This window comes from Rhipicephalus microplus, chromosome 3 (genome assembly GCF_043290135.1).
Source record: "Rhipicephalus microplus isolate Deutch F79 chromosome 3, USDA_Rmic, whole genome shotgun sequence".
Lineage (NCBI taxonomy): Eukaryota > Metazoa > Arthropoda > Arachnida > Ixodida > Ixodidae > Rhipicephalus > Rhipicephalus microplus.
In genome coordinates this window covers 78320228-78332332 of record NC_134702.1, presented here as the reverse complement: position 1 = coordinate 78332332, position 12105 = coordinate 78320228, and the positions used below count along the sequence as shown (strand labels likewise).

The 12105-nt window shown below is 45.2% G+C and overlaps 1 protein-coding gene across 5 annotated transcripts in view; it reads right to left on the bottom strand.

Annotated features, from left to right (window-relative positions):
- The window catches only part of LOC119182883 (pleckstrin homology domain-containing family G member 5), a 759199-nt gene that overhangs the window by 296415 nt on the left and 450679 nt on the right, over window positions 1-12105 (bottom strand). The gene's annotated exons all lie outside the window — the stretch shown is intronic.

The following is a 12105-nucleotide window of genomic DNA, read 5'->3' as shown; positions in this document are numbered from 1 at the left end:
AGGTAATGTAACTACAACACGTGGTGTTGTGGACAGTAAAGGCGTGCCGAAGACAGCGTTTCGATTAGGGCTTGCCTAATCGTGTTTCTGCACAGTTTCCCTGTCACAGTAAAACAAACAAAAAACCGCAACGAACAGGTCGATGGTACATTTTCAGTGTAAATTACGGGAATAAGTTTACAGCAACCAAAGACCACTGCCGAAATTCGTCCTTTCGTTCGAGTATGCAGAAATCGAAGTTCACTTGGACCATATTAAATGACTATTCGCGCAAAACCTGTGTTAAGCTAGAAAAGGACGATCCTCGTCCTTTTCTCAACAACTTACAAAAGGCAAAACCAGTTCTGTGGAAGCCCGCAGACCACGTGGAAAAATACTGTAAGACTAGAAATTAGACCACTGATCTCCAGTTAATATATATAGAAAGGAGAGCGGTTGTCTGCAAGATGATCCCGCCACACAATAGAAGGTCTCTTCCTTTTCCATAAGCTCTATTATAACTTTCCTCAACAACGCGAGAGCCTAATCGAATCACCCATGAGATCATCGCGACATCTGCTTAATCGCCACAGTGTTCAACGCATTCATGGTTCAACTAACGCCTTCAAGAAATCATTTCTACCGACTGTCATATCAGATTGGAATGCGTTTCCTGACAATATTGTTAGTGAAAGATGTTCTGTTAAATTTAAAGATATATTGTTACAGCACAACTGTCAGTAAGCCGAATAGCCGGCCTGTTCATTGCCCGTTTACCTGCCTCCTGATTCTCATGTTTTCCTTCTTTTTCTTTTCTTGTTCTTCGCTTTGTTTTTCTAAGCAGTATTTACCCGGAGTTTATTATTGTTACACCCCCCTCCCTTATGTATTGCGCCATGAGAAGCCCTTAAGGTAAATAAATAAATAAATAAGTAATGATGATGATGGTGTTTATTATTATTATTATTATTATTATTATTATTATTATTATTATTATTATTATTATTATTATTATTATTATTATTATTATTATTATTATTATAGGTGGCGTGGCGTAAGATTTCTTGCAGAACCAAAAAGCAACAAAACCAACAACACGGTTTCAAAACGTACACGTGGAAACGCTCTAAATAACTACGATAGCTGACATATGGGGAATAAAGGAAAGAAAGAAATAGGAGAACACCGATAACACACGCTAATAGTTCGTAGGTTGCTACCATCCTACGCAATATCAGAAGACACTTGTAACGCACAGCAGGAGAGGGCTATCCTAACGTAACGTACATATCAGAAACGAGCACTGATAAGTAAGAAATACACAACGACTGAGACAACGGCTTGAAGAAGCAGATGACAGCGTGCACCAGAGCAACAGAAGGAAAATGCAAGAAGACTAGACCGTGCCAAGAATAGAAATCATGGCCGAACCGTCGCTTCCCCAAGTGGAGCCGCTCCCCGAAACACAGGACGACTGGTCTTAAGCACGCGATGCGGAGGAAAATAGCAAACGAAAACTGGTGAAGGGTGCGCAAAAGCAGACGACGCCAGCAGTATACAACAAGTAGGAAATCGCAGTGCAACAGAGCAACGCAGGCTCAAGAAGGCACGGGCACAGCCGGTGCCATTGTAATCGTGCTCGAAAAGAGATTGGTAGGCGTTTCCCCGATGCCCTCCGGGAACATGCACTGGGGGACGCGATGAACGAAAGAAGACAAAACTACGACGACGAAGACAGCGAGTTGGAGCTACACGGCGGATCGAAGGAAGGGCGACCAACCAGGAAAAGGCGGTTGTTCGGTGCCGCCGGACGAAAGGCACAGACCCGTACCCTAAGGCGGAGTAGAGAGGGGGGCTAAGGAGCTGTCCGTCAGCAAAGTTGAGGACATCGGTGTGCCTCGAGTTCCTCTTTTCTCCTCCACCTCATCCTCAAACTCCGCTTCTCTTTCTCTCTGTCACCTTTGTCCAATCTTAACCTCCAAGGACACCACGGCGATGTTCCCCAACGGGACTCGGTCCGCACGCGAAAGCCCGACCAACTTACGGGAACCATACGCAAGCGCAAGGCAAATAAAAGTTTTGTTCTCGGTTTGCGAAGGAGATATGGGACTGCCAGCCCCCAGCGGCAACCTGGGGACGATATTGTTCAGCGCAGTAACCAGAGTCATCTGATCGCAACACGGACACGTGGCGAGAAAATGAAGCCGGAAGGAACCAAAGGTGGTTAAGTGACGCCAGCTGTAAAGTCTACTTTTATTTCTTTTCATTTAAACTACAATTACTTATAATCACATTCGTTATATTTCTCTTGGAATCATTGTCTCTTCTCGTTATTACTGCCAGCCACAAAAAGTCACTTCAAGCGTTCTTTAGGTGTTGCTGCTATATATATAAGCATAGCGAAACACCGTAATAAAAAAAAAAAAAAACCAAGGGTCTGGTAAATGCCTCGCGAAAAGAGCAATTCGTCAGGCGTAAGGAGGCAGAGCAACTCCAAACCAGGCGGATCTTTTTAATTAGAAAACACCACCGAAGCAGGAATGAACCTTTTAAAAAGAGCACAAAGCAGACTTTTTATTCTGACTGGAATGTGTGAATAATAAATGTAGAGCGTAATGTACGGTCAGAGTAAGATACATCTGACTACAGCGACATCAGAAGCTTTCAAGCTTTAACGAAAATTGAAAAACATTAAAAGCCCACCAAGAGCCAGCTTAATGAAAGAGAAACACCAAGTAATTAGGTGATCCACGAGGCAATATCGATCATGCTGCCGGTAAGCTGTAATCATTACCAGGTCAGACATACTAGAATATATATATATATATATATATATATATATACTTAGATGATAAGGACCAAAAACAGGTCAAAGTATTCATTGATATCTGGGGTTTAACGTCCCAGAACCACCATATGATTATGAGAGACGTCGTAGTAGTGGAGGCCTCCGCAAACTTCGACCACCTGGGGTTCTTGAACGTGCGCCGAAATCTGAGCACACGGGCCTACAACATTTCCGCCTTCATCAAAAATGGAGCCGCCACAGCCGGGATACGAACCCGCGACCTGCGGGTCAGCAGCCGAGCATCTTAGCCACTAGACCACCGTGGCCGGGCGACGGGTCAAAGTAATATAATAGAAGACCATTATAAAAAAAAGTCACAGATTTGTCGCAAAGGCGAAGCAATGAATGTGATAGCAACAAATTGGAAGGTCACGCGCAGAATAGCAAGCAGATCGAAACGTGTCCCGCGTTTCTCACGCACAAAGGACGCACGAAACATATATACTGACAGGTACAGATTAACGCGAATAAGCGTCTCAGTTGTTACTTCGCTGTGTCTGAAAAGCGCGCCCTTTTCGCAAACGGGGGTTGTGCAACGATTGCAGTGACCTTTGTGCACCCGGTAACTACAACAGAATCGTTACGACGAAACTCAAAGGCTAGCCAAGACGTACGATTTTCCCCACTGCCAGGTAAGGGCGCGCGATCAAGCGTACACACCCTTATTCTCTACGCGGGCTAGAGTACGCGTGCGAGATGAGAGCCGCTGCGCGCTCACTGTGCCATTTTGCTGATAATGCTGAACACATGATAGTCCCCCTCTTCCCCCCACCCCCCAAGATTCCCGCCAACAGCGGTAAGTGGTAGATATGAATACCTTGCGTTTGGTCGTTGAAGCAGGTATGTCTCGGTGGTTCAGTGGCTAACGCATCGCATTGACGACGCGGAGGTCCGACGTTCGATTTCGCGCGCCGGGGCCTTTATTCGGAGATTTTAATTCTTTTTTGCGTTCTCTTATATATAAAAATACGTATAAATATACGGCGCATGATATCGACGTTGACGACGGCGCCAGCGGCCAAATCCAACCGAGAGTATTGCTTCGTGTGTGTGTGTTCCTTCCACGCTCCCAGTTCGCTGAACAATACCGGCTTTCAACCACGTAGCCATTATGATAATCACATATTCTGACGCCCGTTGGCAACAAACACTTGTACCACGCATTAATACTACAATAATTACTTCTGTATTTTGAAGCATATATAGAAGACTACGAATTCGTGAAGCCTAGAAGACTTTGTGAAGAACATGAAAGCTGCTTTCACTGCATTTCCTAGCAGAGGGAGTTCTTTTCACTGTTTTGCAAAGCAAAGGCGTGACCGTGTTGTAGAACATCCGCTTGCCACGCAAAACAACCCTGGTTTGGTCCCCACTCTGATTCTTTATCATTTGTTTATTTCATTTGCATAGTTGTCAGATTTTGCGTTTCACGCTTAAGATTATTTTTCTCTCACAACCAACGACGCCCAAGCCAGAATTTCTGCGAAACAAGCTCTTTGACGCTCTCGCGTTAAAAAAATGAAAACTGAGTTTTCACGTGCCAAAACCGAGATATGATTTTGAGAGACGCTGTAGTGGAGGGCTCCGGAAATTTCGGCTATCCGGTGTTCTTTGACGTCCACTGACCTCGCACAGGTCTCTGCCATTTCACCTCCATCGAAATGTGACCGCCGTGATCGCACCCGCGACCTTCCCGTCAGCAGCCGAACACCCTAACCACTGCTCCATCGCGGCGGACAGAAGACCAAAGGTCATGCTATACCGAAGTAAGCGTCTCTTTCTGAAACTCTAGCGAGTTCAGGTGGTGCACCAGAGTGGTCCAACTAATTCAAAAAGTGCTTAAGCAACTTAATCTTCTCGTCAGAGATAGGCAAAAAAAATCCTGCAACGCCACGAAAAAAAATAAAATTACAAAAAAATTATTAACCCACGCGGGAAACTTTAACATGTTGACTTCGTTGGTACAGACGAACGACTACAAGCTTCGTTACTCGCTGAATATTAACGCCAATTACTGAACGAAGAGGGATCGCAATAAATGAAAGGGTGGAAAAGATGCGCAAACTCGAATAATTCCAACACGAGCTCAACTTGGACAGAGAGTTCTGACAGGAACATCGCATAATTTGACTTTACCGAGTCACGAACACGTTTACATCGCATCTGCATTTCATGCTGTAATATCTCCGTACTTCGTGACCTGGAAGGCCACTTTTCAGTTTGACGTCGGTCCTGAGAGAGGTACGGAGTGGAAGCATCGCATCATATGTTAAGCGGTATGATAAGAGCGCCAGCGGATATACCTTATCACACCGAGATTGGTCGAAGTTGCATGGAGGTTAGCAGGAACATATAAAGATGTACAGTTCTCTACCCCACGCTGGGGAAGGTGTAAGGCAAGACAGAAAGGTAAGGAAGAAAAGAATAAAAAAAGACAGGAAAAAAACAAACGGAAGCACCCCACCAGAATCACAGATATGCAGTATACGTGTATTTCAGTAAGATTTGCGTGGATGAAAATGATACACTTGTCGCGCTGACTCAAAGATGAGCGAGCTATAATTGGAGTTCACAGCATTTGGAAAAGCGCTACAAACGTAGACGAGAGAGACAAGAAAGCCGCACAATCTCTTAGGGATTTGACGACCTTCGATTGAAATCTGTCATCCTCTTCATTTTCAGTCGATTTTATTGATCTATCCCACCCGCCTTGACATATTATATATTTAACAGCCGAACTAACGGTGGACGCATGCGCATGAAGATGGTTGGGTTGGTGAATTCGGCGTTCCACGAAGTTATTATTTCAGGTATAGCGATGCACGAAAACAAAAATACGTTTGTTCAACAACCCAAGCTGGTGGCGAAAATGTGTCTTACGTAGAATATTGTATAGCACACTTAATAATCCTTTTCTTCCCTCTCTTCTGAAACCTTTTAGCCCCATTCCTCATCCCTATAAGGAGTAGCATGCCAGCGGTATATATACTCCGGCAAAAATATTTTCTTCTAATGAACAGTCTCCCTCTCTGTTTTTATGTGTGTGCTTCATTATTTTTCATAAACACCTATATTTTCTCTCTTGCCCCACCACGGTGGTCTAGCGGCTAAGGTACTCGGCTGCTGACCCGCGGGTCGCGGGATCGAATCCCGGCTGCGGCGGCTGCATTTTCGATGGAGACTAAAATGCTGTAGGCCCGTGTGCTCAGATTTGGGCGCACGTCAAAGAGCCCCAGGTGGTCGGAATTTCCGAAGCCCTCCACTACGGCGTCTCTAATAATCATATAATGGTTTTGTGACGTCCAACCCCGTATATCGATCAATTATCGTTTCTCTCTTTCTTCTTAGACGCCCCCTCTCCAAAAGCAGGGTAGTAAACTGCACAATACTTGCCTAACCTCTCTGCTGTCTCTCTCTAAGTCTCCTCCATTTACAATACTGGATTTTAATCAGCTTGAACTGGGCTGAAAAAAAAATATATTTTTCAATATTGCACGCGTGCGCATGTCCCTGCTCCGAGCGCCATTTAAAAAACAACGCATAAAAGATAAAGACAGAGGAGGGAGGGAGACAGAATACGAAGAGGCCAACTTGAACGAAGAGCTTGGTATATAAACTTCTACGGTGTCTTCCAACCAGCTGTCAACGTATCGATGCGAGGTGAAAAACAAACAAAGAACATCACCTTGCTCTTATTCTTCGAAGACGACGCAGCGTAGCAGAAAGTTCTACTTCGAATGAAATGAAAAGAAATTAAATAAAATTTATGTGTCTACATACATCGAAAGTATATAGTGTCTCGAACCTTTCAAATGGAAGAACAGGAAACCCATTAGGGGGAATCGCAAAAGTTTCTAGAATGAAACGCAAGGAGAGCTAGCCCGTATAAAAACAGTCGGCTCGCAAATGCACACTTCAATACCTTCGACTTTCGCGAGTGGCTTAGCAAAGGTAATAAACGGTTTCTCACCGCCGTTGGCCGAGAAAGGATCCTCCTGCAAGACACGCAGGGAGGAGAGAAAGAAAACTAGGCGAAATTGGGAAGCAGGTGGCTAATTAGCCAACACAGGCGCAACGAGGCGAGTGACGTGACGACGCGAGTGAAACGTCCGTAAAGAGGATAAAGGAAGACCCACAGAACGCGACCCTTCGCGACTGCATTATATATCGGAAAAAAGTAGTGACATCAACATTTCCGAACGTACGCACAGAATCATATCATCCGGGAGGTCTCATAAGAAGCCTGAACTATAGTTTAGCACGGGTGCCGAAAGCCGATTGTTAATGCGAAACAATTGTTGTGTGATCACGTAATGCTAAGAGGCTGTACCGGCCACAGAAACTGGTTCAGTCTTTGTTCACTTTGTGCTTTTGACTGGCCCATTCTTTCCGCATTATATGTACCAATTGACTCAGACTTCAACCTCAGTGCAGTATGTCAAAAGTTAACTCGGCTTTCGAAAATTAGTTCTTGCGTGAGACCTAAAGAAAAGATCGTTTGATAACTTATTCAAGGGGAACAAAAATATTTTGACTTAAAGTGTCCTATACAAACTATCATATCAAGTAATAACCAGGAATAAAGATACACTTGCACTACAAATATTATTTTGCGTTTCTCGTAATCATGTGGTGGCTGTCGGACGTTCAACCCCACATTCTCATATTATTCAATCATTTTTTACAAATGCCCATAGCTTGTCTGAAGCCTACTATGGTTATTCGGGTCATACCAGCTCCGGTTAACGATTTTCCACTGGTGGCTAGTATTGATTAGTGTCAGCCAGCGGTGACAAACATTGACCGATATTGGCTGTGCGCTCGAATAATGGTGAAACGAGTCTTTTTAGGGGCGAAGCTCTTTATAGCGGCACCTGTTCGTCCCTCATAGCCGTTGTAGTATGTAACAAGTATAACATTTTGACCTCCAAGGTGGTGCCGGTGAGAAATTTCTTCTGTGCGTTGTTGAACAATAAAGGATAGGGATCAATGTACATGCCAATGGCTGATAATGGAGAATGAGAGACAGGAGCCTTCGGCTTTTTAGTTAACGCGCACGCTGCGATCCCCATTAGCAGCCACTGGCCTGTACATTGAGCACTATCTGACAAAAAAGGGTTGCTACGTTATACTCGCTGGGTGTAACCTCCTTAGTTTTAGAAAGATTTAGCGAGCGTTGAGCCGCAGTGCCATACAGTGAACTAGTACATACCATAAACTCGAGGTGGTTAAAGGTGGGAAGTACATACGAAGCGCAAGCCGTAAGAAAGTAAAAGCCGAATTCTCCTGTCTTTTATTTCCCATTAGCAGCTATTGGCATGTACATTGGACACTATCTGGCAGGAAAAGGTTGCTACGTTATACTCGCTGGGCGTAACCTCCTTGGTTTTAGAAAGGTTTAGCGAGCGTTGGGCCACAGTGCCATGAATACAGTGAACTATATATACTATGAACTCGAGGTGGTTAAAGGTGGGAAGTAGACCCGAAGCACAAGCTGTAAGAAAGTGTGCATGTGCCACCTCTCGTTTAGTCCTTGGAATGTCCGCTGGATGACGGTGCTTCTATATGGGGAATATATGATGAAAAGATGCGAGATGGTGGTACTTGGAGTGTTGAATAGATGGGCGAACGGACACACACACAGATGCATGGATGGACGCATGAACGGACGCAGGGGCGGATGCATGGACGAATGCAGGGACGGACGCACGAACAGACGCACGCACGGACGGGCGGATGGACGCATGAATGGTCACACTGACGGACGCATGGACGGTCACACTGACGGACGCATGGACGGACGGAAGCAAGAACGAATGGACGGACGAATGCTTCGCCCCACTCTCCATCATTCCCTCCGTGGATATGCTGCCAATATTTTTTGTTTTTGTTTTTGTTTTGCTTTGCTGTGCCGCAGCCTTGTTACAATAACTGTTTCGTTCCCGGCTACATACCTCGTCGGGGAAACTCGCCAAAGTTTTATTGAACACCAAGCTTGGCATATTGTACGTATTATTTGAGTACTAGACGAGACGAAGGCGGGTGCACTAGCGACTATACTGAAGGGCAACATCGCGCTTACTAAGCGCGATATTGCCCTTCAGTATATTGCCTTTCAGCACAAGCTGAGTACAGTGTACTCAGCTTGTGCGAGAGACGGACACAGAAGCAGTTTGATCAAAGAATGTTCCAGCGTCTGAACGACCACTCAGCAGACCGCAATAACAAATAAAATAACGAAGGACGCAAAACATTACATTTGAGTTACTCGGCGATGACCAGGCGCAACTGACCGTGCGTTACTTGACCGAGATCACAGAGAATGCATAATTTACATGCCACGCATACCTCCAGAAGAGACGAGGACGTAAGCACGAGCCTGGTAATACACACGAAAAGCGCTGGCTGTCGACTTACGTTTTATTTAGAAGATAAAGACATTAATACACCAAGCGCTTGTCCCCTGTCCACTCTACTTGCGCTAACATTATTTCTTGTAGGACTGCAATGAAATTAAATGTTAATCAAATCTGACACCTTGTCATCAATCTCGGTGCACGCGAAGCTTGTCTAATGAAAGTATCGATCTGTTTTCACTTCAGCGGAGCAACTCCGACATGAAACAACCAGCGTGACGGTAGTCGATGGCATTTTTTTAATGCTATAATCATACGACAGTTTACCATTGCCGTAAAAAAATTCAGTCACGATGCTCTGGCCTGCGCGGTTTCTTTGAAGAAAGAGTGAGAAGTTCTGATATTGCAACGCCCATGAGTGCTGTAAACTAAGGTATGTCGCGGAGTCACATATTTAGACACAAAATCATGGTGCTTGTTCCATGCACGATGCGCTCACATGTTCACACATTAATTCGCATATTTTAGATGTGAAGTAACTAACGGTTGATTTCAATTCGGTGCGCAGTGTGACCACCCGCACTGCGCATGTGCGTCCCTCCCTCTCTAACTTCTTCTACATTCCCCATCTCTCGCCTCCGAACGCCAACGCAGGCAGCGTCTGCAAGCTAGTTTCTTGATTTAAAGAACCTACTGCTGAGCTCTGCTCACTGGTCACCTATCACCCCGTATATACAAGCAGTGGATCTTGACCTTCAAGGTAGTTCCGGTGAAAGGTTTCTTCTTTTCGTTGTTGAATAAAAATTCACAGAGTGCGCGTTAACTAAAATAAAAGCGGACTGGGGGTATATGTCTCCAGTTGGAGTATTCTGTCTCTCATTGTGCATTATCAGTGAATGGCATGTTCCAGTAGAAAACGCCCGCCAATTGCTGCTTGCTTTGCGCCTCCCCAGGTTTCTCTCCTGCGCAATGGTGCGATGTACGCCAGCGTCAACGCCACCGCCAACATAGGCATTAGCCCCCAATGATTCGCAACTACAGATGGTTCTGTTTAGCGGGAGGTGATGTGATTTTCGGATGCGAAGCAGCTCTTTGACGCACTTGTGTAACGCCATACGTACGTGCGTCCGTACGAACGCGCCGCAACTCGTTAACCTCACCGCAGGTGCTGGAGTGGGGCCAAGTAGGTCACGCCACATTTGCATGTTGACGTCACGCTCCCCTTGCACGCTTCCTTCGCAGGTGCGTTCTGACGCCACTTTCTCCCTCACCCGGAGCCCGCTCGCTGCAGCGCCCTCCGCTGCCTGCTCCATCGTCAGCTCGCAACACTCTTCTATCTCGCTTCACTATCTACACTAGCCACACCACTCGACCACACGTCGAGTGGAAACACGCTTTGGGCTTGTTTATCTGCGATGAAACTTAAACGATACCCAACCCACCTCCCATGTCCTTGCGTTTCAAACAAACGTTTAGTCGAGTAAACACTACACCGAGTTTCGCTTCAAACCGTTCCTCGAGCACCCGCGTCAACGCCCGTTTCAACTGGGTCAATGCCGTTCGCGGCACTGCTGCTTCACATCCCATCAGGGTTGCTTGCGGGGAAATGGTCCAGAATTTGTTTTTTCTCTACGACTGCTCATATAAAATTCGGGTCTTCACAGACGATACTGCGAATAAATTGGAAGACCGCCATGATGGTGTGCTTTCACGGGCCTTTCATACATATAGTGAAACAATTCACACAATGCCATTATACGGTGTGTTATACTCGCGGACAATTTTGTTTGCATTGGAGCGAAGACTACGAAGCCAAACTGGACATGTGACACCGCTGAAGTATATCGACCCAGCTAGCGTCCACGTTTCTCACGTGAAACTCATAAAAAATATTATTTTCTACGGCATGCTGTTTATAATTAGATGCTGTACGCACCAAGGAGAGATCCGTATTTGATTTTATTTATGCAGTGTTATTACACATTTTTGCTAATGTGAAAATTTCGCACGTTTACGTGCACCTCACAGTCAAATTAAGTGAACGCTCATCGCCCTCCAGCTATTTCATCGACAAGCCGAAGATGCTTGTGACTAATTGCACTCACGGATAACTAGCTGTCTAAGCGAGAAGGCAAATTTTATGCAATTTTGTTGTTCAAACCTGGCCCGTCATCCTAAGGCTAGCTGAACCAGACTAGTATACGCGTAGGAGTACATGTGCAGCTGCTCCGCCCCCACAGCTTTCTCTTCATTGCCAAGAAAAGCTGTCCATGAGTAGTACATGTAGGAGAGGTTATCGAACCGTTGTTTCATTTTTCAAAAGGATCATTGCCTTACGTCAGTTTCGACAGAATTAGAGATACTTTGTATAGAGCAGCCTTATTTACAAGGTATACATACACGTGCTGAAAATGAAATCGCCCACGCCATCTTCTGTGAGCAATGGACGAAGAGCCTTTTTTAATCGTTACTATGTGAACATAATCCTTATGCAGTTCATAGAAGGTTGTCAGAGTGGGCTCGGACTTTGTTAACAGTTTAGATTTTGTAGAAGGAGGAATGCCTTGCAGGACAGAACAATACTTTCGTCTTTTATTTGTGAAAGGTTCCTTCTACTGTGATCCAAATCGTAAAGCTTGAAGCTCTCTGGTGATCCTCGAATTATTCGACTGAGCTCCATAAGAAACAATTCGTGAAAGTTTGAGATATTTACAGAAGAAACAAAACTAAGCACTTTCACCACGGTGAAGATAATCCAGCGGCTGCATTTTTACGTCGTTTCCTTCAGTTGCAGTTCTTCTTCATTCGAGCAAATCAAACATTTCCGCCCCAGAGCATGTCAGAGGGGTAACTGACAACGATAGCGACAGCTAGATCTCTTCTTTTGATGAGATTGTGCCTGAATTATATGTCGTCTTTTTG